General features: G+C 43.2%; 1 pseudogene; it reads left to right on the forward strand.

Moving 5' to 3' along the window:
• The window catches only part of LOC117981179 (uncharacterized), a 119,726-nt pseudogene extending 101,526 nt beyond the window's left edge, over positions 1-18,200 (forward strand).
• The last annotated feature ends 6,356 nt before the right edge of the window (positions 18,201-24,556 follow it).

The raw sequence follows: 24,556 nt of genomic DNA on the forward strand, positions 1-24,556 counted from the left end.
ACATTTTGTTATAAAACAGCATTTGTATTAGATGATTTTGTCAAACTGTAAGCTAATACAAGTGTTCCTAGCATGTTTAAGGTAGGCTAGGCTAAGCTGTGATGTTGGGTAGATTAGGTGTATTAAATGCATTTTCAACTTATGATGGGTTTATTGGAACATAACCCCATTGTAAGTTGAGGAGCATCTATACAATTAATGCAACTTGCCTGTGAACTAAGCATATTTGTTCTTTATAATTTTTTAAATCAATACTGTCAGGCCTCTGAGCCCAAGCTAAGCCATCACATCCCCTGTGACCTGCACTTATACATCCAGATGGCCTGAAGTAACTGAAGAATCACAAAAGTGATACTTAAGTGGCCTGTTCCTGCCTTAACTGATGACATTCCACCACAAAAGAAGTGAAAATGGCCGGTCCTTGCCTTAACTGATGACATTACCTCGTGAAATTCCTTCTCCTGGCTCATCCTGGCTCAAAAAGCTCCCCCACTGAGCACCTTGTGACCCCTCACTCCTGCCTGCCAGAGAACAACCCCCCTTTGACTGTAATTTTCCTTTACCTACCAAAATCTTATAAAATGGCCCCACCCCATCTCCCTTTGCTGACTCTCTTTTCAGACTCAGCCCACCTGCACCCAGGTGAAATAAACAGCCTTGTTGCTCACACAAAGCCTGTTTGGTGGTCTCTTCACACAGATGCGAGTAAAATTTGGTGCCATGACTCGGATTGGGGGACCTCCCTTAGGAGATCAATCCCCTGTCCTCCTGCTCTTTGCTCCATGAGAAAGATCCACCTACGACCTCAGGTCCTCAGACTGACCAGCCCAAGGAACATTTCACCAATTTTAAATCAGGTAAGCGGCCTCTCTTTACTCTCTTCTCCAACCTCTCTCACTATCCCTCAACCTCTTTCTCCTTTCAATCTTGGCACCACACTTAAATCTCTCCCTTCTCTTAATTTCAGTTCCTTTCCTTTTCTGGTAGAGACAAAGGTGACGCGTTTTATCTGTGAACCCAAAACTCCGGCGCTGGTCACAGAATCAGGAAGAGTCTTCCCTTGGTGTTTAACCACGTGGGGATGCCTACATGATTATTCACCCATGTTTCAGAGGTGTCTGACCACGGAGGGATGCCTGTCTTGGTCCTTCACCCTTAGCAGCAAGTACCACTTTTTGGGGGGCAAGAACCCCCTACCCCTTCCCTCCGTGTCTCTACCCCTTCTCCACTTCCCTGGGGGCAAGCATCCCCCCACCCCTTCTCTCCGTGTCTCTACCCTCTATTTTCTCTGGACTTGCCTCCTTCACTATAGGCAAACTTCCACCCTCCATTCCTCCTTCTCCCTTAGCCTGTGTTCTCAAAGACTTAATACCTCTTCAACTCACATGTGACCTAAAACCTAAATGCCTTATTTTCTTCTGCAATGCAACTTGACCCCAATACAAACTCGACAGTGGTTCCAAATAGCCAGAAAATGGCACTTTCGATTTTTCCATCCTACAAGATCTAAATAATCCTTGTCGTAAAATGGGCAAACAGTCTGAGATGCCTGACGTCCAGGCATTCTTTTACACATCGGTCCCTCCCTAGTCTCTGTTCCCAATGCAACTTGTCCCAAATCTTCCTTCTTTCCCTCCCGCCTGTCCCCTCAGTCCCAACCCCAAGTGTCGCTGAGTCTTTCTTCTTTCCAATCTTCCTGTTCTATAGACCCATCTGACCTCTCCCCTCCTCCCCAGGCTGCTCCTCGCCAGGCCGAGCTAGGTCCCAATTCTTCCTCAGCCTCTGCTCCCCTACCCTATAATCCTTTTATCACCTCCCCTCCTCACACCCGGTCTGGCTTACAGTTTCCTTCTGGGACAAGCCCTCCCGCACCTGCCCAGCAATTTCCTCTTAAAAAGGTGGCTGGAGCTAAAGGCATAGTCAAGGTTAATGCTCCTTTTTCTTTATCCCAAATCAGATAGCGTTAGGCTCTTTTTCACCAAATAAAAAACCCAGCCCAGTTCATGGCTGCTTGGCAGCAACCCTGAGACGCTTTACAGCCCTAGACTCTAAAAGGTCAAAAGGCTGTCTTATTCTCAATATACATTTTATTACCCAATTTGCTCCCGACATTAAATAAAACTCCAAAAATTAAATTCCAGCCCTCAAACCCCATAACAGGACTTAACTAACCTCACCTTCAAGGTGTACAATAATAAAGTGGAGGCAGCCAAGTAGCAATGTATTTCTGAGTTGCAATTCCTTGCCTCCACTGTGAGACAAATCCCAGCCATATCTCCAGCACACAAGAACTTCCAAACGCCTGGACCACAGCTGCCAGGGGTTCCTCCAGAATCTCCTCCCCCAGGAGCTTGCTACAAGTCCTGGAAATCTGGCCACTGGGCCAAGGAATGCCCATGGCCCAGGATTCTTCCTAAGCTATGTCCCATCTGTGCAGGACCCCACTGAAAATCGGACTGTTCAACTCACCTGGCAGCCACTTCCAGAGCCCCTGGAACTCTGGCCCAAGGCTCTCTGACACCTTCCCAGACCATCTTGGCTTAGCAGCTGAAGACTGACACTGCCCGATCACCTCAGAAGCCTATAGGACCTTCACAGATGCTCTGGGTAACCCTCACAGTGGAGGGTAAGTCTGTCCCCTTCTTAATCAATACAGAGGCTACCCACTGCACATTACCTTTTTTTCAAGGGCCTATTTCCCTTACCTCCATAACTGTTGTGGATATTGACAGCCAGGCTTCTAAACCTCTTAAAACTCCCCAACTCTGGTGCCAACTTAGACAATATGCTTTTAAGCACTCCTTTTTAGTTATCCCCACCTGCCCAGTTCCCTTGTTAGGCCAAGACACTTTAACTAAATTATCTGCTTCCCTGACTATTCCTGGGCTACAGCCACACCTCATTGCTGCCTTTTCCCCCAGTTCAAAGCCTCCTTCACATCCTCCCCTTATATCTCCCCACCTTAACCCACAAGTATAGGACACCTCTACTCCCTCCTTAGCGACCGATCATGCACCCCTTACCATCCCATTAAAACCTAATCACCCTTACCCCGCTCAATGCCAATATCCCATCCCATAGCATGCTTTAAAAGGATTAAAGTCTGTTATCACTCACCTGCTACAGCATGGCCTTTTAAAGCCTATAAACTCCCCTTACGATTCCCCCATTTTACCTGTCCTAAAACCAGACAAGGCTTACAGGTTAGTTCAGGATCTGCACCTTATCAACCAAATTGTTTTGCCTATCCACCCCGTGGTGCCCAACGCATATACTCTCTATCCTCAATACCTCCCTCCACAACCCATTATTCTGTTCTGGATCTCAAACATGCTTTCTTTACTTTTCCTTTGCACCCTTCATCCCAGCCTCTCTTCGCTTTCACTTGGACTGACCCTGACACCCATCAGGTTCAGCAAATTACCTGGGCTATACTGCCACAAGGCCTCACAGACAGCCCCTATTACTTCAGTCAAGCCCAAATTTCTTCCTCATCTGTTACCTATCTCGGCTTCTCATAAAAACACATGTGCCCTCCCTGCTGATCGTGTCCGCCTGATCTCTCAAAACCCAGCACTTTCTACAAAACAACAATTCCTTTCCTTCCTAGGCATGGTTGGATACTTTCAAGTTTAGATACCTGGTTTTGCCATTCTAAAACCATTTTATAAACTCACAAAAGGAAACCTAGCTGACCCCATAGATCCTAAATCCTTTCCCCACTCCTTTCCATTCCTTGAAGACAGCTTTAGAGACTGCCCCCACTCTAGCTCTCCCTGACTCATCCCAACCCTTTTCATTACACACAGCTGAAGTGCAGGTGTATGTAATTCTTACACAAGGACCAGTATGGCATCCTGTAGCCTTTTTGTCCAAACAACTTGACCTTACTGTTTTAAGCTGGCCATTATGTCTCCATGCAGTGGCTGCTGCCGCTCTAATACTTTTAAAGGCCCTTAAAATCACAAACTATGCTCAACTCACTCTCTACAGCTCTCATAATTTCCAAAATCTATTTTCTTCCTCACACCTGACGCATACACTTTCTGCTCCCTGGCCCCTTCAGCTGTACTCACTCTTTGCTGAGTCTCCCACAATTACCATTGTTTCTGGCCCGGACTTCAATCCAGCCTCCCACATTATTCCTGATACCACACCTGACCCTCATGACTGCATCTCTCTGATCCACCTGACGTTCACCCCATTTCCCCACATTTCCTTCTTCCCTGTTTCTCACCCTGATCACACTTGGTTTATTGATGGCAGTTCCACCAGGCCTAATTGCCACACACCAGCAAAGGCAGGCTATGCTGTAGCACAAGCCACTAGCCCGCCTCTTAAAACCTCTCATTTCCTTTCCATCGTAGAAAACTGTCCTCAAGGAAATAACTTCTCAGTGTTCCATCTGCTATTCTACTACTCCTCAAGGATTATTCAGGCCCCCTCCCTTCCCTACACATCAAGCTTAAGGATTTGCCCCCACCCAGGACTGGCAAATTAGCTTTACTCAACATGCCCTGAGTCACAAAAACTAAAATACCTCTTAGTCTAAGTAAACACTTTCACTAGATAGGTAGAGGCCTTTCCTACAGGGTCTGAGAAGGCCACCACAGTCATTTCTTCCCTTCTGTCAGACATAATTCCTCAGTTTAGCCTTCCCACCTCTATACAGTCTGATAACAGACCAGCCTTTATTAGTCAAATCAGCCAAGCAGTTTTTCAGGCTCTTAGTATTCAGTGAAACCTTTATATCCCTTACAGTCCTCAGTCTTCAGGAAAAGTAGAACATACTAAAGGTCTTTTAAAAACACACCTTACCAAGCTCAGCCACCAACTTAAAAAGGAATAGACAATACTTTTACCACTTTCCCTTCTCAGAATTCAGGCCTGTCCTCAGAATGCTACAAAGTACAGCCCATTTAAGCTCCCGTATAGATGCTCCTTTTTATTAGGCCCCAGTATCATTCCAGACACCAGACCAACTTGGACTGTGCCCCAAAAAACTTGTCATCCCTACTGTCTTCTGTCTAGTCATACTCCTATTCACTGTTCTCAGCTACTCATACATGCCCTGCTCTTGTTTACACTGCCAGTTTACACTGTTTCTCCAAGCCATCACAGCTGATATCTCCTGGTGCTATCCCCAAACCGCCACTCTTAACTCTTAAAGTAAATAAATAATCTTTGCAGGCAAGGCTATGCTGAACCTCCTTAGGCACTCTCTAATTAGATGTCCTAGGTCCTCCCAATTCTTAGTCCTTTAATACCTGTTTTTCTCCTTCTCTTATTCCATTTAGTTTTTCAATTCATACAAAACTGTGTCCAGGCCATCACCAATAATTCTAAATGACAAATGTTTCTTCTAACAACCCCACAATATCACCCCTTACCACAAAATCTTCCTTCAGTTTAATCTCTCCCACTCTAGGTTCCCATGCCACCCCTAATCCCCCTTGAAGCAGCCCTGAGAAACATCGCCCATTATCTCTCCATACCACTCCCAAAAATTTTTGCCGTCCCAACACTTTACCACTATTTCATTTTATTTTTCTTATTAATATAAGAAGACAGGAATGTCAGGTCTCTGAGCCCAAGCTAAGCCATCATATCCCCTGTGGGCTGCATGTACACATCCAGATGGCGGGTTCCTGCCTTCACTGATGACATTCCACCACAAAAGAAGTGAAAATGGCCTGTTCCTGCCTTAACTGATGACATTGTCTTGTGAAATTCCTTCTCCTGGCTCATCCTGACTCAAAAGCTCCCCAACTGAGTACCTTGTGACCCCCACTCCTGCCCACTGGAGAAAAACCCCCCTTTTTCCTTTACCTACCCAAATCCTACAAAACGGCCCCACCCCATCTCCCTTCGCTGACTCTCTTTTGGGACTCAGCCCGCCTGCACCCAGGTGATTAAAAGCTTTATTGCTCACACAAAGCCTGTTTGTTGGTCTCTTCACATGGACGCGCATGAAAGCTACATGACAGGATTGTTTAAAAACTAAAGTAATTTAAGGGGAAAAAAGGAAATGAGGTCAGGAATGTAAGAAGTGCCCTGCTTTCTCTGCAGTTATATAATGCATATTGATTTTTAACATGTACATTCATTTTTCTAGGCCTGGTTGCAGTATGCCTGAAATTTGGGATGCAGAAGATCCTGCCAATGCTGGGACAACTCCCTTATGTAACCTCTTGGTGAAGGATTCCAAACCTCACTTCACCACTGTATTCCAGAACAGTGTTTACAAAGTCCTAGAAATTGTAAAAGAATGACTGCTACATGACCTGCTGCCTACGGAGAACTACATCTGTAATGGTTTTAATGTTTTGCTAAGTCATGTGTTGTTCATATCCCAAAAACTTTTATAGGTAACTGTTTTCAAATAGAAAATGTTTTATTTGGTCAATTTGAATGTCATTCTAATTATAAAAATGACTCATACCTTTCATGCGCGTCCGTGTGAAGAGACCACCAAACAGGCTTTGTGTGAGCAACATGGCTGTTTATTTCACCTGGGTGCAGGTGGGCTGAGTCCGAAAAGAGAGTCAGCATAGGGAGATAAGGGTGGGGCCGTTTTACAGGATTTGGGAAGGTAATGGAAAATTACAATCAAAGGGGGTTGTTCTCTGGTGGGCAGGGGTGGATCTCACAAAGTACATTCTCAAGGGTGGGGAGAATTACAAAGAACCTTCTTAAGGGTGGGGGAAATTACAAAGTACATTGATCAGTTAGGGTGGGGCAGGAACAAATCACAATGGTGGAATGTCATCAGTTAGGCTGTTTTTACTTCTTTTGTGGATCTTCAGTTACTTTAGGCCATCTGAATGTATACGTGCAAGTCACAGGGGATGCGATGGCCTGGCCTGGGCTCAGAGGCCTGACATTCCTGCCTTCTTATATTAATAAGACAAATAAAACAAACTAGTGTTGAAGTGTTGGGGCGGCGAAAATTTTTGGGGGGTGGTATGGAGAGAGAGTGGGCGATGTTTCTCAGGGCTGCTTCAAACGGGATTAGGGGTGGCATGGGAACCTAGAGTGGGAGAGATTAAGCTGAAGGGAGGTCTTATGGTAAGGGGTGATATTGTGGGGATGTTAGAAGAAACATTTGTCGTATAGAATGATTGGTGATGGCCTGGATACGGTTTTGGATGAATTGAGCGAGCTTAATGTGTAGGGAAGGGAGGGGGCCTGAATAATCCCTGAGGAGTAGTAGAATAGCAGATGGAACACTGAGAAGTTATTTCCTTGAGGATAGATTTCCACGATGGAAAGGAAATGAGAGGTTCTAAGAGGCGGGATAGTGGCTTGTGCTATAGCATAGCCTGCCTTTGCTGGTGTGTGGCGATTAGGCCTGGTGGAACTGCCATCAATAAATCAAGCGTGATCAGGGTGAGGAACAGGAAAGAAGGAAATATGGGGAAATGGGGTGAATGTCAGGTGGATCAGAGAGATACAGTCATGGGGGTCAGGTGTGGTATCAGGAATAATGTGGGAGGCCAGATTGAAGTCCAGGCCAGGAACAATGGTAATTGTGGGACTTAACAAAGAGTGAGTACAGCTGAAGGAGCTGGGGAGCAGAAAGTATATGCGTCAGGTATAAGGAATAAAAAGATTTCGGAAGTTATGAGAAATGTAGAGAGTGAGTTGAGCATAGTTTGTGATTTTTAGGGCCTCTAGAAGTATTAAAGCATCGGCAGCCGCTGCATGCAGACATGAGGGCTAGGCTAAAACAGTAAGGTCAAGTTGTTTGGACAGAAACGCTGCAGGGTGTGGTCCTGGCTCTTGTGTAAGAATTCTGACCATGCTAACCATGCCTAGGAAGGAAAGGAGTTGTTGTTTTGTAAGGGATTGAGGTTTGGGAGATTAATCGGACACGATCAGCAGGGAGAGCATGTGCATTTTTATGAGAATTATGCTGAGATAGGTAACAGATGAGGATGAAATCTGGGCTTGACTGAAGTAATGGGGGCTGTCTGTGAAGCCTTGCGGCAGTACAGCCCAGGTAATTTGCTGAGCCTAGTGGGTGTCAGGGTCAGTCTAAGTGAAGGCAAAGAGAGGCTGGGATGAAGGGTGCAAAGAAATAGTAAAGAAAGCATGTTTGAGATCCAGAACAGAATAATGGGTAATAGAGGGTGGTATTGAGGATAGGAGAGTATATGGGTTGGGCACCATGGGGTGGATAGGCAAAACAATTGGTTGATAAGGGGCAGATCCTGAACTAACTTGTAAGCCTTGTCTGGTTTTAGGACAGGTAAAATGGGGGAATGGTAAGGAGAGTTTATAGGTTTTAGAAGCCCATGCTGTAGCAGGCGAGTGATAACAGGCTTTAATCCTTTTAAAGCATGCTGTGGGATGGGATATTGGCGTTGAGCTGGGTAAGGGTGATTAGATTTTAACGGGATGGTAATGGGCATGTGATCAGTTGCCAGGGAAGGAGTAGAGATGTCCCATATTTGTGGGTTAAGGTGGGGGGATATGAGAGGAAGATGTGAAGGCGGCTTTGGGCTGGGGAGAAGGGTGGCAATGAGATGCAGCTGTAGCCCAGGAATAGTCAGGGAAGCAGATAATTTGGTTAAAATATCTCAGCCTAATAAGGGAACTGGGCAGGTGGGGATAACTAAAAAAGAGTGCATAAGAGTGTTGTCCAAGTTGGCACCAGAGTGGGGGAGTTTTCAGGGGTTTTGAAGCTTGGCCGTCAATACCCACAACAGTTATGGAGGCAAGGGAAACAGGCCCTTGAAAAGAAGGTAATGTGGAGTGGGTAGCCTCCGTATTGATTAAGAAGGGGACGGATTTATCTTCCACTGTGAGAGTTACCCAAAGCTCGGCGTCCGTGATGGTCTATGGGGCTTCCGAGGCGATCGGGCAGCATCAGTCTTCAGCCGCTAAGCCGAGAAGGAGTCAGTCAGAGAGCCTTGGGCCAGAGTTCCAGGGGCTCCGGGAGTGGCTGCCAGGTGAGTTGAACAGTCCGGTTTCCAGTGGGGTCCCGCACAGATGGGACACGGCTTAGGAGGAATCCTGGGCTGCAGGCATTCCTTGGCCTGGTGGTCAGATTTCTGGCACTTGTAGCAAGCTCCTGGGGGAGGAGGTTCTGGAGGAACGCCTGGCCGCTGCGGTTCAGGTGTTTGGAAGTTCTTGTGTGCTGGAGATGTGGCTGGGGTTTGTCTCACAGTGGAGGCAAGGAATTGCAACTTTTTTCTATTATTGTACACCTTGAACGCGAGGTTAATTAAATCCTGTTGTGGGGTTTGAGGGCCGGAATTTAAGTTTTGGAGTTTTATTTAATGTCGGGAGCAGATTGGGTAATAAAATGTATATTGAGAATAAGACGGCCTTTTGACCTTTTAGTTTCTAGGGCTGTAAAGCATCTCAGGGTTGCTGCCGAACGAGCCATGAACTGGGCTGGGTTTTTATATTTGATGAAAAAGAGCCTAAACGCTTCTGATTTGGGATAAAGAAAAAGGAGCATTAACCTTGACTATGCCTTTGGCTCCAGCCACCTTTTTAAGAGTAAATTGCTGGGCAGGTGGGGGAGGGCTAGTCACGGAAGGAAACTGTAAGCCAGACCGGGTGTGAGGAGGGGAGGTGATAAAAGGATTATAGGGTGGAGGAGTGGAGGCTGAGGAAGAAGTGGGACCTAGCTTGGCCTGGCGAGGAGGGGAGAGGTCAGATGGGTCTGTAGAAAAGGAAGATTAGAAAGACTAAGCAACGCTTGGGGTTGGGACCAAGGGGACAGGCGGGAGGGAAAGAAGGAAGATTTGGGACGAGTTGCACTGGGCACAGAGACTAGGAAGGGACTGATGTGTAAAAGAATGCCTGGACGTCAGGCACTTCAGACCATTTGCCCCTTTTACGACAAGGATTATTTAGATCTTGTAGGATGGGAAAATTCAAAGTGCCATTTTCCGGCTATTTGGAACTACTGTCGAGTTTGTATTGGGGCCAAGCGGTGTTGCAGAAGAAAATAAGGTGTTTAGGTTTTAGGTGAGGTGTAAGTTGAAGAGGTTTTAAGTTCTTGAGCACACTGGGTAAGGGAGAAGAGGGAGGAATGGAGGGTGGAAGGTTGCCCATATTGAAGGAAGCAAACCCAGAGAAAAGAGAGTGTAGAGACATGAAGGGAAGGGGTTTGGGGGTTCTTGCCCCCTAGAAAAGTGGGACTTGCCACTAAGGGTGAAGGAGAAGAGGTTGAGGGGTACTTGCCCCTGCCCCAGGAAAGCAGAGAAGGGGTAGAGACAAGGAGAGAAGGGGTTGGGGTACTTGGCCATTCCCCAGAAAAGCAGAGAAGGGGTAGAGACAAGGAGAGAAGGGGTTGGGGTAATTGCCCTTTCCCCAGAAAAGCGGGACTTGCCGCTAAGGGTGAAGGACCAAGGCAGGCGTCCCTGCGTGGTCTGACACCCTTGAAACGTGGGTGTATAATCAGGCGTCCCTGCAATGATTAAACACCAAGGGAAGACTGCCTTCCCAGTCCGTGACTGGCGCTGGAGTTTTGGGTCCACGGATAAAACGTGTCTCTTTTGTCTCTACCAGAAAATGAAAGGAATTGAAATTAAGAGAAGGGAGAGATTGAAGTGTAGCACCAAGATTGAAAGGAGAAAGAGGTTGACGGATAGTGAAGGAAGTTGGAGAAGAGAGTAAAAAGAGGCCGCTTACCGGATTTGAAATTGGTGAGATGTTTCTTGGGCTGGTCTGTCTGAGGACCTGAGGTCGTAGGTGGATCTTTCTCATGGAGCAAAGAGCAGAAGGAGGGGGGATTGATCTCCCAAGGGAGGTCCCCCGATCCAAGTCACGGCACCAAATTTCATGCGCGTCCATGTGAAGAGACCACCAAACAGGCTTTGTGTGAGCAACATGGCTGTTTATTTCACCTGGGTGCAGGTGGGCTGAGTCTGAAAAGAGAGTCAGCATAGGGAGATAAGGGTGGGGCCGTTTTATAGGATTTGGGAAGGTAATGGAAAATTACAATCAAAGGGGGTTGTTCTCTGGTGGGCAGGGGTGGATCTCACAAAGTACATTCTCAAGTGTGGGGAGAATTACAAAGAACCTTCTTAAGGGTGGGGGAGATTACAAAGTACATTGATCAGTTAGGGTGGGGCAGGAACAAATCACAATGGTGGAATGTCATCAGTTAAGGCTGTTTTCACTTCTTTTGTGGATCTTCAGTTACTTTAGGCCATCTGGATGTATATGTGCAAGTCACAGGAGATGCGATGGCCTGGCCTGGGCTCAGAGGCCTGACAATACCTTTATCAATTGGTTACTATTTCAATGCCCCCTTTAAAATTTGCTATGCAAATGAGTATATGCTTGTACTTGACTTCCGTATTTGTGCTAAAGTGAGCAAAGTTACCTGTATAAAGAAAACACAATGAGTTGTGACAAGGATGACGTGAAAATACAGGACAATTCTGACAATGTAGGGGCTGATTTTATAGTGTAAGAATTATTAATGCCCCTTGCTTCTTTTTTCTGCCTCTTGCTCTTGTCTTTTGGACATTTCAGTGATTGTAAGTTCTTCGGTCATGTCAGCCCCTGTCATCAACTTGAGTTACAGTAGATGGGGCAGACATGGAGTGTTTGCTTTGCGGAACTATCTGTCTGTTTTGCTTCCTTGTGCTCTTTTTGTTCTCTGTTCTCTTGTTAATGAAGCTTTTCCTGCCCATTATTAATCCAAACTCTTGGGCCTTGTGGTTAGGAAATTCCCTTAACTTCCAGCCATGTGGCATTATCATGTCTCTTTCTCTCTCTCGCTCTCTCTCGCTCTCTCTCGCTCTCTCTCGCTCTCTCTCGCTCTCTCTCGCTCTCTCTCGCTCTCTCTCGCTCTCTCTCGCTCTCTCTCGCTCTCTCTCGCTCTCTCTCGCTCTCTCTCGCTCTCTCTCGCTCTCTCTCGCTCTCTCTCGCTCTCTCTCCTCTCCTCCCCCCCAACATTTTCTGTCAAATAAGTACTGTTTACTCATTTAGTTGCTTATCAAATACTTATTCTTGGTTTTAAAAAAATTATTGGTAACTGTATTTTTCTCATTTTTTAGCATTATTCAAATGTTTACATTTTAATACTTTAAACCACTTTAAAATTTTTTCATGTTTAATTATAGTTTTAAGAAAAACTATTTTGAACAACCCCAAATATAGTGCATCTAGAAACTAATGTATATTTGAGTAGACATCACTTATAGTGGAACAGTAGACTGTAGTACATGGTAATTTTTCTTTTACTCTTAAGATACAATAAAACATGACTAATTTTCCTGTCAAAAATGTAAAGAATAACAATAAATGAAGTTTTTATATTTTACTTTTAAGATTGCCTGTCTTCACTAAGACAAAGCCTTAAGCCTTATGTTATAATTTTGGTTCTAAAAACCATCATTTCAGTATAAGGAATAAGTATATTTCGTCCTCCTCTTTAGTTTTTTTCTTTCTATTTATTTTTATTTTGAGAAATTTCTACACCTTCTTTGAATTCCTTGTATGAATTTTTGTTTCCTAGAAGTTAATTTGTGTGAAATGAGATTCTTCAAAACGATGAAACCTCGTAGCTCTGAGAAAAGGTTTTAGGGTTTTAAATTCTAAGCAAACCATGACTATGGCTGACTGACTACACATTTAATTATACAGCTTCTCTTTCTTAACCACAGGCAGATTAACCTCATTGTGGATTGTCCTTGAGACCTTAGTCCTCAGGCATGGTTTCTGGTGCCCACTCCTGGAAGCCACTGTTCCCTTTCTACCTTCTTACCAGAGCCCAAGGGCAGGCCTGGTCTCGAGGAAGCAGCAGCTTGCTGACATGAGTCAGCTGCAAAGGCTGAGGAGTGTGCCCTCAGAGAAGCACCGCCCCCCAGTCCTGCCCCAGTGCCCAGAGCCGCAGCTCCTAGGGATGCTCCTTCCCTGGAGGCGGCCCAGGAGAGGGACTCTGGCAGTGTTCTTCAGATTTGTGACCACTGTTTCTCATTTGCTGGTTGACTATTTTTATTTCTTAGGCTTTTGCTAGTTTTAGAAAATAGGGAAGCAGCCCATGATTTGTGGATTAAAAGCAACATTTGAGCGATGATGCACAACAGTCCAGGAAAATGGGCAGTGACACTTGAGGCTGAGGATGGGAGTCAACATGAGCAGGGAGAGGGAGGTGCGCGCTGCTTATCTGTGATTGTTGCTCACCTGAGTGTGGCTGATTGTGTACATCCAGCAGCTACAATTTTTAAAAATTATATTTTTACATTTATTTTATATTTTTCTCACCCCCAGTAATTTCCTTCCAAATAAGTTCACCTGTAATAAGTAGAAATTCTGTACAGGAAAAAAGCATTAAAAATACTATTATAACTGCTTCATTTGCTGGGAACCATTACAAGTAGTATAAATTAGCTTTTTCCAGAAGGATCCTCTTGTAGCAGGGTTTATGAATGTAACCCCCAGCAAAATGTGACTATATATTAGGAGAGCCAGTTTGGAGCAGAGGCCTGAAGGTCCCTGCTATGCAGCCGTGGCCACAGCTCGCAGCACCAGTGCTGTGGAGCATCCACACCTTTGATGGCAATGCAGAGTGATAGCAGGTTCCATAGGCGTACAAAACAGCATTAAAGCTCAGTATTTTGCATATTTTTAGCATTTAAAAATATTTTTGCTTTAGTGTGAGGAAAGTAAGGATGGGCAAAGAGGCGATCAAAATAGCTATTGCTATGACATTTTAGAAAACAAAGTTGGGGCCGTATTTCTTTAAAAAGATAAGCCTCTAAAAATGCTTGGCAAAAAAAATATAGTGTTAAAATAGGCCAGTGATATTAATGAGAAAATGAAAGTATATATCAGGAATAAAGTGATATTGCATAGGAGTAGTGTATTTTTATGAATTTTGTGCCAGTTGTTTACATGTACTATATATGTTAAATAAAAAAATCATGAAAAATGAGGGAAATGTTTTTCTTGATTGTTATTTTCATTTCCACCTTGATTGTGATCAAGTTCGGCCTCGTTTTATAGTCAGATAGCCATGAACTGGTTTGAGTCAGATGGCAGTCCTGAGAAGAGAGGGAGGGATCATAACAGTGGGGGTAGACTCTGGTCTTGTTGTTGGTAGTGATAGGCACTGAGATTATCCAAACTTTTCCTGTATTTATGGTAGAGTCACTTACATTCCTTTATCCTGTTCATCAAGGGACACAATAATTCATTCAAACTATATATTGGGAATAATTAAAGAGTTGCTAAAAGCTGCTTTAATGTATTTAAAAAACACGTTGGTATCAACATTTTCTAAATTGTAGCTCAATGTTTTTACTTGATACAAACATCAACTTCTTGGTTCTTTCTCTATGTAGGAAAGACATTTCAGCTCTCTTCATTCCTGTGTAATTACTTTCTTAACACAATGACACCTCGATTCTGACATCTTTGAGGAATGAGGTGTTCTAATACAGTTTAAAAGTAGCTCCTCTTTTAATTAGCAGGCATCAGCATCACCTGGAAGGCCTGTAGATTGCTGGGCCCCACCACAGAGGTTTCTGTTTCAGTTGGCCTATGGTGGGGCCCCAGAACTTGGATTTCTTAACAGTTCTCAGGTGGTGTTGAGGCTGTTCGTCCAGGGACCATACTTGAGAGCCTCTGCTCTTATCGGTGGGAATAGACTGGCTGGATGACTGGCCTCTAAGGGGCGCTCCATTCCTCACATCAATCCCACCAGAGCTGGTTGATGGACACTCTACCAGGAGCTGAATTTTACCACGTACCTTCTTTGCCTGTTAAGGGCACTGCTTCAATGAAACTTGCAAGGAGCAAAGAACAGATTAGGTAATTTTTAATCGGAACACTGATATGAATTATAGATTATTTACATATTTTGAAGCTGCAAACTGCACCTCGTTTCTTTTCAGTTCAGAGATGGAAAAGGAGTGAAAATCCTTGAAATAGAACTTCCTTTTGTAGGATTACTTTGTCTAGAAGACAATAGATAAATTCAATGATGTGTGGGGATTGCAAAAATTCATTTTCCACTTTATTACTTTTGTTTTGGCACCAGAAATCCGAATCTTCTTCCTTTATTAGAGGTCAGCCAATAATCAGCGCTAGGTCACAGATTGCTTGCTTCTTTCTTCTTCCTCCTTTTTCTCCTGCCCCCAACTAGAAGTTTCTAATTTGAATCAACAAAATTGTTCTCAATGCAGAAAAAGAGGAGCTACTTTTAAACTTCATTACATTCCTGAATTGGTCGTTATTTCACAGCATCGTTATCAGGACGAATACATTTTACATTAGAAGTTGAAAAGGATATTAAGGTACAAAAAGGTCTTGAAAACTTTCCTTTTACATTTCCTCCCGTGAGAGAGATTTTAAAATTCTGAATGAATATATAAGAATTGAAGACTCGATTTGATTGTAGTGTAATTAAGAGATAGTTTTCTTTTTTTTCAAAGAGATTAGGATAACATTGATACTGGATCCACTTTCAAAGCAATGTTTTCTATAGTTTTCTATACTCAGTTATCTTTAACCCAAAACTCTAAATAAGTATGCACAGTGTTGTCAAAATGACTTTCAAATAAATGGTAGCACTACATGGTATTCTGCTTCATAGGCATGTTCTTTTAAATGCAGCATAATATCATTTCGTTGATTTTTTTAAGTACCTGGTGGGCTTTTTTCCTGTAGGCAAATTTAATATCTTGGCGGGGGGAGTTGAATTTTGCAGACTTCAGCTCGTTTGGTTGTTATGCTGATTACTCTGATACCCTTAGTCCTTATGCATTTCTGAAAAAATAGAAATGAAAATACGAAATGGCCACTGCTAAGTAGATTTGGCATAATGTCATGAAAACTGGGAAAGAAAGATGCCTGCAGGCCACCTCTGGCTCTGCCCCCTGCTGCTGATATCCTGCTCTTTGGCCAGGCTCCTCAAGTCTTCACTCTGGTATCCGCTTAGTGAACAGACTTCAGATTCGGAGGCCTCGCTCTTGCTCTGGAAAATTCTCTTCCCAGAAGAGTACAATTTGGTAATCCCTTGAGCCCTTTACATAGGTAACAAATTTGACCTTTTTGAACAGACTTCTATGGCAGTAATTCTCAAACTTATCTGCACATTAAAATTACTTGGGGAGCTTCAAAAAATCCTGAAGCCTTTTTCCCACCCCTAGAGATGTGTGGCCTGAGATTTAGAATTTTTTTTAATCCCCAGTGATTCTAGTGCCCTAGGGCTAACATTTTAGAACTTGGCCTCCCTACTTCACCTCTGAATAACAAGATTTCCACATCTCCACCCAGTCAAAGTAGGAATGGCAAGCGTCTGTCATGTACACTTTATTAATTGTGATTATTAATTTCTACATTATTTCTAATCATGGCACCTAGTGTTGAGTAGACTCTTCAGGAAAGAATTCTGTCTTCAGTTATGGATGCTGCCAATGGCAGGGAGAAGGGGGAGAGTGGCAGTGCAGGTGCCACATATTTGTAAACCCTGATTAGAGTGTCAAGAAGAAATGGGAATATAGCAGCAAAAAGAAAAAATACAAATCACTTTGAAAATTTATTGTGTGAGGAATCATGTGTCTTCTCTGCAGACGCTTTTTGCCCCTCCTGGAATATGCTTTTCTTAGTATGCATTTCAGATACAACTCAAATGTCACCTCTTCTGTGAGGTCTTTCCTGACTGCCTGCCATTTGGTTGAGTGCATTGCCTCCCACTGCCCACGTGCCCATAACTCCCACGCACACATTTATCAACATGACTTTTCCCCCACTCTATTGTGTTCTTCATAAAAAGAACATGTCTTACTCCATTCTGAATCCACAGTGCCTCTTAGCACAGTTCCTGGAAAGTAGTACTGCTTAATGATGTTTTGAAATAAACCATACTTTACTCAACAATGCAGTAAATTGCAGATGGCAATAAAAGTTGTTTTTGGGACTAAAAGACAGTTTATGTTTTCCAGCCATGGAAAAGAAATAACAAGGAAATGCAGGACATCATCAGATGAGGTAAATATCATAGGGGAAAATATCCGTGTCAAACAGCTAAACAATAATTAACCTCATAGCATATCCTTGGTAGGTACTTTCAGACACGGCTAGTGACCATATGAATTTATTGGAAGGCAATATGATAAAGACACATACATCTGTCCAGGGGCGGGACTCATTGACCTGATTTCAGTGTGTGGCTCAGGATACTGTGGTGACCAGCCATAGACACATTTGCTGCTGAACAGGGAGCAAGGAACTCTGGTAATTTGATTAAAAGTCTGGGAAGAGGGATTTTCCAAAGGATGGGAAGGGACTGATGTGTTATTATTGGGTGTAGATATTAGGGAAAACAGATGACAACAGTTGTACAATTAATATTGTCATAATAGAGACAACTATGCTGGAATCCATAATCCATCCTTTACAAACTTAGTGAAATAGGGCATGTTTCTTGAACATCAGTTTCTTTTAAAAGAATATGGCTTTTAGGATAGTAATTAGAAACAAGAAATAGACAAAGGAACAATCACAGCAGGAAATTTTAATATACCTCTCCTTAGAAATTGAGATAATAAGCAAAAAGATCAGTAAGGAAATGCATGATTTGAGTAATAAAAGCAACTTGATTTAACAGTCATATGTAGAACTGCACCCAACAAGTGAAGAGTATACATTCTATTCAGGTATATGGGACATTTCCAAGAATTGACAGTAGAACATGAGCTCCTGACCAGGCACAGTGGCTCATGCCTCTAATCCTAGCACTTTGGGAGGCAGAGGCAGGCAGATCTCTTGAGCCCAGGAGTTTGAGACCAACCAGGGCAACATGACAAAACCCTGTCTCTACAAAAAATTAGCCAGGATGGTATGTGCCTGTATTCCCAGCAACTTGGGAAGTTGAGGTGAGAGGATCACTTGAGCCCAGGAGGTTGAGGCTGCAATGAGCCATGATTGTACCACTGCACTATGGCCTGGGTGACAGAGTGAGACCCCTGCCTCCAAAAAAAACAAAAAACTTGAACATGAGCTCCAAGAAAGCATGACTTTTTGGCCTATTTTGTTTACAGATGTAACCTAAGCATCTAGAACAGTACCTGACACATGTGGGTGCCCAATATTTGTTAAAGGAAAGAATTGATCATACCTGGAGCCAAATGGCAATTCTTTGGGGGGGAGAAAAACGACCTTAAGGATTGAAAATCCTTTAGTTGGAAATCAGCACAAATGAAACAGTTTTAAATATTAATTCATAATTTATGATGAAAATTTGAGAAAAAATAGAACAATTATATGCTACAAATTGTGTGTGGAATATGACTAAAGCAGTTCTAGAGTTTTTTTTGGCCTTTAGCCTAAAATGCATTCATTAAGCCAAAAATCAATAAATATCTGTATCAGGAATATAAATAACAGAATAGTTCCCCCACCCCAATTTGAAGGGAATAATGAGCAGGAATTGATGAAACAGAAAACAGATCAACAAAGTCAAAGTTGGTGTATTAGTCCTTTTTCACACTGCTGATAAAGACATACTTGAGACTGCGCAATTTACAAAAGAGGTATAATGGACTTAAGTTCTACATGGCTGGGGAGGCCTCACAATCATGGCCGAAGGCAAGGAGGAGGAAGTCACATCTTACATGGATGTCAGCAGACAGAGAGCTTGTGCAGGGAAACTCCACCTTATAAAACCATCGGATCTCATGAGACTTATTCACTATCATGAGAACAGCATGGGAAAGACCTGCCTCCATGATTCAATTACTGCCCACCAGGGTCCCTCTCACAACATGTGGGAATTCAAGATGAGATTTGGGTGAGGACACAGCCAAACCATATCAGTTGGTTATTTGAAACCTTAATCAGGAGATAAGAGAGAAGGTGTAAAAGATAAGGAATGGCAAATTACAGAAGCTGCAGAGAGTAAACAGGTAATGGGGATATTATAAACAAACTTTGTCAATAAATTTGGACACTTTGATAAAATGTCTAAATTTCTAGAAAAAACAGAGCTGAACCAAGAAGAAATAGAAATTAGAAATAACAGTCATCCCCCAGAAAGAAGTTGGATTAACAACTTTTTAAAATCTTCCCTTGAAGAAAACAACATATCCAGTGTTATAAGCTATTCCTACCAAACATTCAAGATACGGATTATTCCATTCTTACACAAACATCCAAAAAATAGCAAATAAACTCAGTTCTTTAGATGACTGCAACATTAATACCAAGAGCACAGTAGGGTCAATGCAATAAAGGAAAATTGCATGTCTATTGCAATCATTAATAAAAATGTAAACAAGAACCTAGTAATAAAGTTAACAAGATATAAAAATATCAGTTCTCAAATTTATCTAAAGTTTTAATCAAAATTTCAGTAAGACTTTTTATGGAGCCTGACAAACAATGTAAAATTTTTATAGGTAAAGAATAATCAAGATAAGTCAGAAGAACATAAGATAAGGGCATTTTTCCTATAAGATGTCAAGGTTTATTACAAGACCTTTAGAAGTATTGGCACAGGAATATTTTAAAAATTGACTAATAGAGCAGAATAGATGGCTTGGGAGCAAGTGTGCATACATTTAATAAATGAGGCTGTGATAATTGATTATGCATATCAAAAACAATGGTATTGAGTCCCTACTTCACATTATACACAAAAATAAAACTCCCCAGATGAATCAAATATCTAAACATGAAAAGCAATATTGTAAAACTTAGAAGACAATATAGGATAATATCTTTACCTTCTCAAGGAGATTTCCTTAAAGAAGGACTTCCTGAGACCCAAAAAACACTACCTGTAAAAGATCAATAAATTCACTGTTATGGTTAATAACTTCTGTTCACTACAAGATATCAAAAAGAGAATGAGGTAAGCCATGATGCATTCAAGATATTTGCAACTTGAGTACCTGACAAAGGATTAGAGAATAGAGAACTGCAAACAGTAAGAAAGTGCAAAGAATCCTTTAGAAAAACTCCAAAGACACGGACATTTCACCAAAAAAGAAATACAAACAGCTCATAAACATTAAAAAAAAACCCAACCTATTCATAATTAGGGAAATGCAAAATGAAACAATATTTATAATTTATAACATTGGCAAAATTTTTAAGTATTGAGAAACGTGGAACATCATGACTCTCCTTTACTCCCAGTGGAGGGTAACTACTTTGGAAATAAATGGCATTACCTAATAAATACAACCCAGCATCTCCACTCCTTAGATACATACCCCAGAAAAATTCCTACACGTATGCACCAGGAGCATGTTTAACATGTTCACAGCTGCATTGTTCAAAAAAGCAGAAAACCCAGAAATCACTTGAATGTGTGTCTGGAGTAAATAGTAGAGAGGATAAAGACATTGAGTATAATCATCCAGTATGATCCTATCAAATATGTAAAATGGTAAAATAGCAATAGGCAACAGCATGGATGACTCAGGAAGATGTTGAGCAAAAATATGTGTATATAATTTGCAGAAAAATACATGTGATGTGAGTTCGTTTATAGTGTCTTATTTATGAGGCCAGCAGTGGCCACGTAGGATAATAAAACCACAGATTATTAGAAGAAAGTGTTTGCTGACAAAATTGAAGCCAATATCTTCTTTTTTACAAATGAAGAAACTGAGGCTCTGGGAGGGGAAGAGATTTTCCCAAGCTCACACTAATATTTAGTAGTACAGCTGAAATTAAAAAATTGGTCCCTGGGTCCTAACCAAGAAACCGCATTCACCATGGGCTTGGGGATATAGTGAATCTGCTCAACACTTAGCTGTGTGAACCAGCACAAGTCAATTACGTTCTTGAAATCACATTGCCTCCTGAGTGAAATGTGTACAAGAAATAATGAGAATCTCATATGGCTGTTAGGACATTTGCATTGAAGTACTGTATGCAAAAGTTTATAGTCCAAATGTAATGAATCCTGGTTCTCTACATCCTACCCATGATAGCAGCAGACGGGGAGGAGGCTGAAATGGTATGGTGTCATCAGCCGAACACACACCCAGGCAGGAAAGCACCATACTCCAATGACAGATAAAGAGCCCAGGACTTCTCTGGGTATGCTTACACACAGGAGGGCATATAGGTGTTTCTAGTTAAGTGTCTTTATGCCCCTTGACTTTTGCTTTTGATACTCATGCTGAATTTATTTCTGGTTCCAGATTACTAGACATTCACTTTGCAAATAATTGTTGTGGCTCTATGTTTGCTCCAGACACAGAGCTTTTATTATCACCCAAAGATCCCTATGGGAACCAAAAGAATCAAGCTGAACCAAGATTTCTGCCAGAATCAGTTTCCTGAAGCCAGGAGGCTTTATCATGTTGTGCAAAGGACTTTTTTTTTTTTTTTTTAAGAAAAACAGACTCCTTTATTGATTTCTCCCTTTACCCTGCCTCTCCTTGCCCCTTATTTTGCCCTGACTTTGGGATCTCACCCTGCGTGGAAAAGGATTGGAGGGCATTCCTACTTTAGGGGGCACTATATGACTCCATCTCTCAGCTCTGACTCAGGACCTTTGGCTTGGCCCTAAGCAGAGGTGTGGGAGGCTGGGGCTCTCTGATGCCCACACAGGGTCATTGGGAGGTTGGCTGAAGGATACCAAGCAGATTGCTGCCCCAAAATATGACTCCCTTGCCTATCCAGGTGTCTATAAACCCATCATTAGAAAGACAGTCTTTAAGACTCATTTCCAGTACTTCTGAAAAAGAAAGCAAATTCTCCTGAAAGCATAACACACTAAGCCCCTCTCAATCAGCAGTAGAGAGAGGCTGGGCCAACGGAAAGGTCAAAGTCATGAGCCAGGTGCACCCAGCTTCTAATTCTAGCTTGGCCATTTACTATCTGAAATCCTGAACTTCTGCAAGCCTCAGTTTCCTCATCGGAACGTATGGAATCAATACTACTTAGCTTGCAGGGTTGTTGTGAGAGGCAGGGACAAGAAACCCAATGCAATGCTCAGCACTCACATCAATGGGATCCTATACATAGACACCATTATTGTCAACACCTTTGTGGAAAGCCTCCCCTTAAGGAGGCTGAATGGAGAAGGCACAGCATTCTTCTTAATAGATGTCCACTTTGATGTGGGTCTAATGTTAGGGAGTGATGTCAGGACTCTGGACACACTGTGTTCTGAAGCAGCAAACAGGCAGCAAAAAGACAGCTGAGTCAATGGGACAGGAGCAGCCTCTGTCCTGGCCAAGAACTGTCACTCAGCTCTCCACAAACCAGGAGCACCGTCCCACCCAGGATGACTTCTGGGCAAGGCAAGCCCTCCACGGGTCCCCAGAGGAACACGTGGCATATGTGAGACTCGAGTCAGACCAGAGGGCATGTTAAGGCAGGGAAAAGGAGTGATGTGAAAGGAAAGGGTTGACAGGTAGAGCCTTCAATAAGATGTGGCATGCCTTCACTGGAGAAGCCAGGAGGATTTCTGACTACCATCTCACAGGAAGAGAATGTAGACCAAGGACCATGAAGGGAACTTTGTAGGATTATGGAAACTTCATCATGTCCTTCTGATGTATTTCTGTGCTTTGCTGAAGGGTTCAGTGATTTGCCCAAAGTTATTCGAATCACCCCATAAGGGGCAGAAGCATGTCTCAAACCCTCTGGTGGAGCTTTCATCTCTTGGGGAGAGAAAATCTAGGTTTCATTTGAAGAACTGCCATTTAGACTGCTTGGCTGGGGAAGAACAAGACAGTACTCAGCTGAACAGCTTGCTGAGGAATATGGGCTGGGAGAAGAGCTTGGAAAAACACATGGCAGCCTGATGTCACCTATGAGGGTCAAGAGGTGAGCAGGGCAGCGGGGCTGAAACACTGAGAAGAGAGCAGCCCAGACTCAAACTCCTCAGACTAGGAACCAGGGGAGACTTAAAATCAGGGAAGAATGGGAAACTGGCCAGAGAGGAAATGCTGTTTACTTCCAGGCCAGAGTTCCAGGCCTGGGAAGGCAAAGAAGCCCTAGGGCAGTGGAATCCAATAGACCTTTCTGCAACTATGGCAGCGTTCTACAACTGTGCTGTCAGTAAAGTGGGCACAAGCCACAAGTGCTTATCAAACCCTTGAAATGTGGCTAGTGTGATCGAGAAATACTTTTAATTTTATTTAAATTCAATTAATTTAAATTTAAGTTTAAATAGCCACATGTGGCTAGTGGCTACCACATGGGACAGTACAGCCCTAAAGAGTCAGGCTGTTTAAATTTTGCAACAGCAGGGGACCCTTGAATTGATTATATTTGATAGCGTAAGGATGGACAGCTCGTGAGACTCAAGTTCAGGCAGGGAGGTCTGGGACCAATTGAGATGGACGTCTGTGCTGGAAATTCTAAGAACTGACCCACATTAGCTGGAGAAAGAAGCCATTGTTCCCTCCCATGCCTCCCTGCTTCAGCCTTTGCTTTCACTGAAGACTTGGCACTTGGCATCTCTCACTCATTGGTCAGGTGACAGGTGTTACCTGCCCAGTAACTAGTCCTTACCCCCTCTTCCTTCCACTCAGTTGGGAATCCTCCTCTGTGCTCCCCTAGCACCTGCAATGCCTCACTTGTAGTCCCCTCTTTATTTATCTGCTTGACTAGCTCTATGCTGCACATAGCAGGTCCTCAGTGAGAGTTTACTTAGGGCTGACAGGGGTCACGTGATAGAGCATCACATTCTTGCTATATGACCTCAGGCAAATTAACTTTTGAGCTAGCTGGGGAATATTCTTCATGACAGAACTAGTAGGACTTCATTTCACATCTGTGTTCCAATTTAACATACTCAGATTGAGCACCTGCTGCATGTCAGGCACCAGGCATTATAGAATGAGTAAGTCACACTGCCTACCATCAAGGAGATCCACAGTTAAGTTCAAGGACATACAAGTTTTATCAAAAGCAGACTGGTTAAGAGCACGTGTCTTGGAGTGGGTCCGAGCAGGGTAGGCAGCCTGGCTTTGCCATGCTCTAGAGGCAAAGGCCGAGTGATCTTAGGTGATGAATTCACTTTCTCAAGTTCTGTTTCTGTGTCTGTAAAATAGCATCATGATTCTGTCCGGCCCAGGTGTGAGGTTTAAATGAGATCTTATTTTTCTTACCAAGTTACTGCCAGCTCTCAGTGCTTAATCTTCCATTTAATATAACAATAAAAACAGCTGGGGATCCTGACACAGGTGCATGGCTCGCTCTTGCTGGCCTTTGATCACAGCAGCAGCATCTTTCCTATGGCTGTTCTCTCCTCCTCACCCTGCACTGCAGGCAGCCTGTTTTCCTTTAAGCCCTCCAAACACTGCCAACTCAAGACGCAGCATGTCACAGACTTGCACTGAGGTTTGGGACAACTGGAAGCACTGGGTCACAGTTACTGCCATCATGTTGTCATTTCTGCCACAAGGAATTTCTTGCTGACTATGCTTCTTCCCCGGCCCCTGCCCACTGCCCTTCTGTGGGGCACTGTCTCTTGCTCCCCCTCGCTTTCATTCCTCCACTGCTCAAGAGACCCCACCCCCACTTCCAGTCACTGGAAGCCACTTCTGGCCAAATCCTAGATTCCTCTGCATTATGCAGGACAATTTATTTCCTTTTTGTCTTACTTTCT

Source organism: Pan paniscus, chromosome 6, assembly GCF_029289425.2.
Source record: "Pan paniscus chromosome 6, NHGRI_mPanPan1-v2.0_pri, whole genome shotgun sequence".
NCBI lineage: Eukaryota > Metazoa > Chordata > Mammalia > Primates > Hominidae > Pan > Pan paniscus.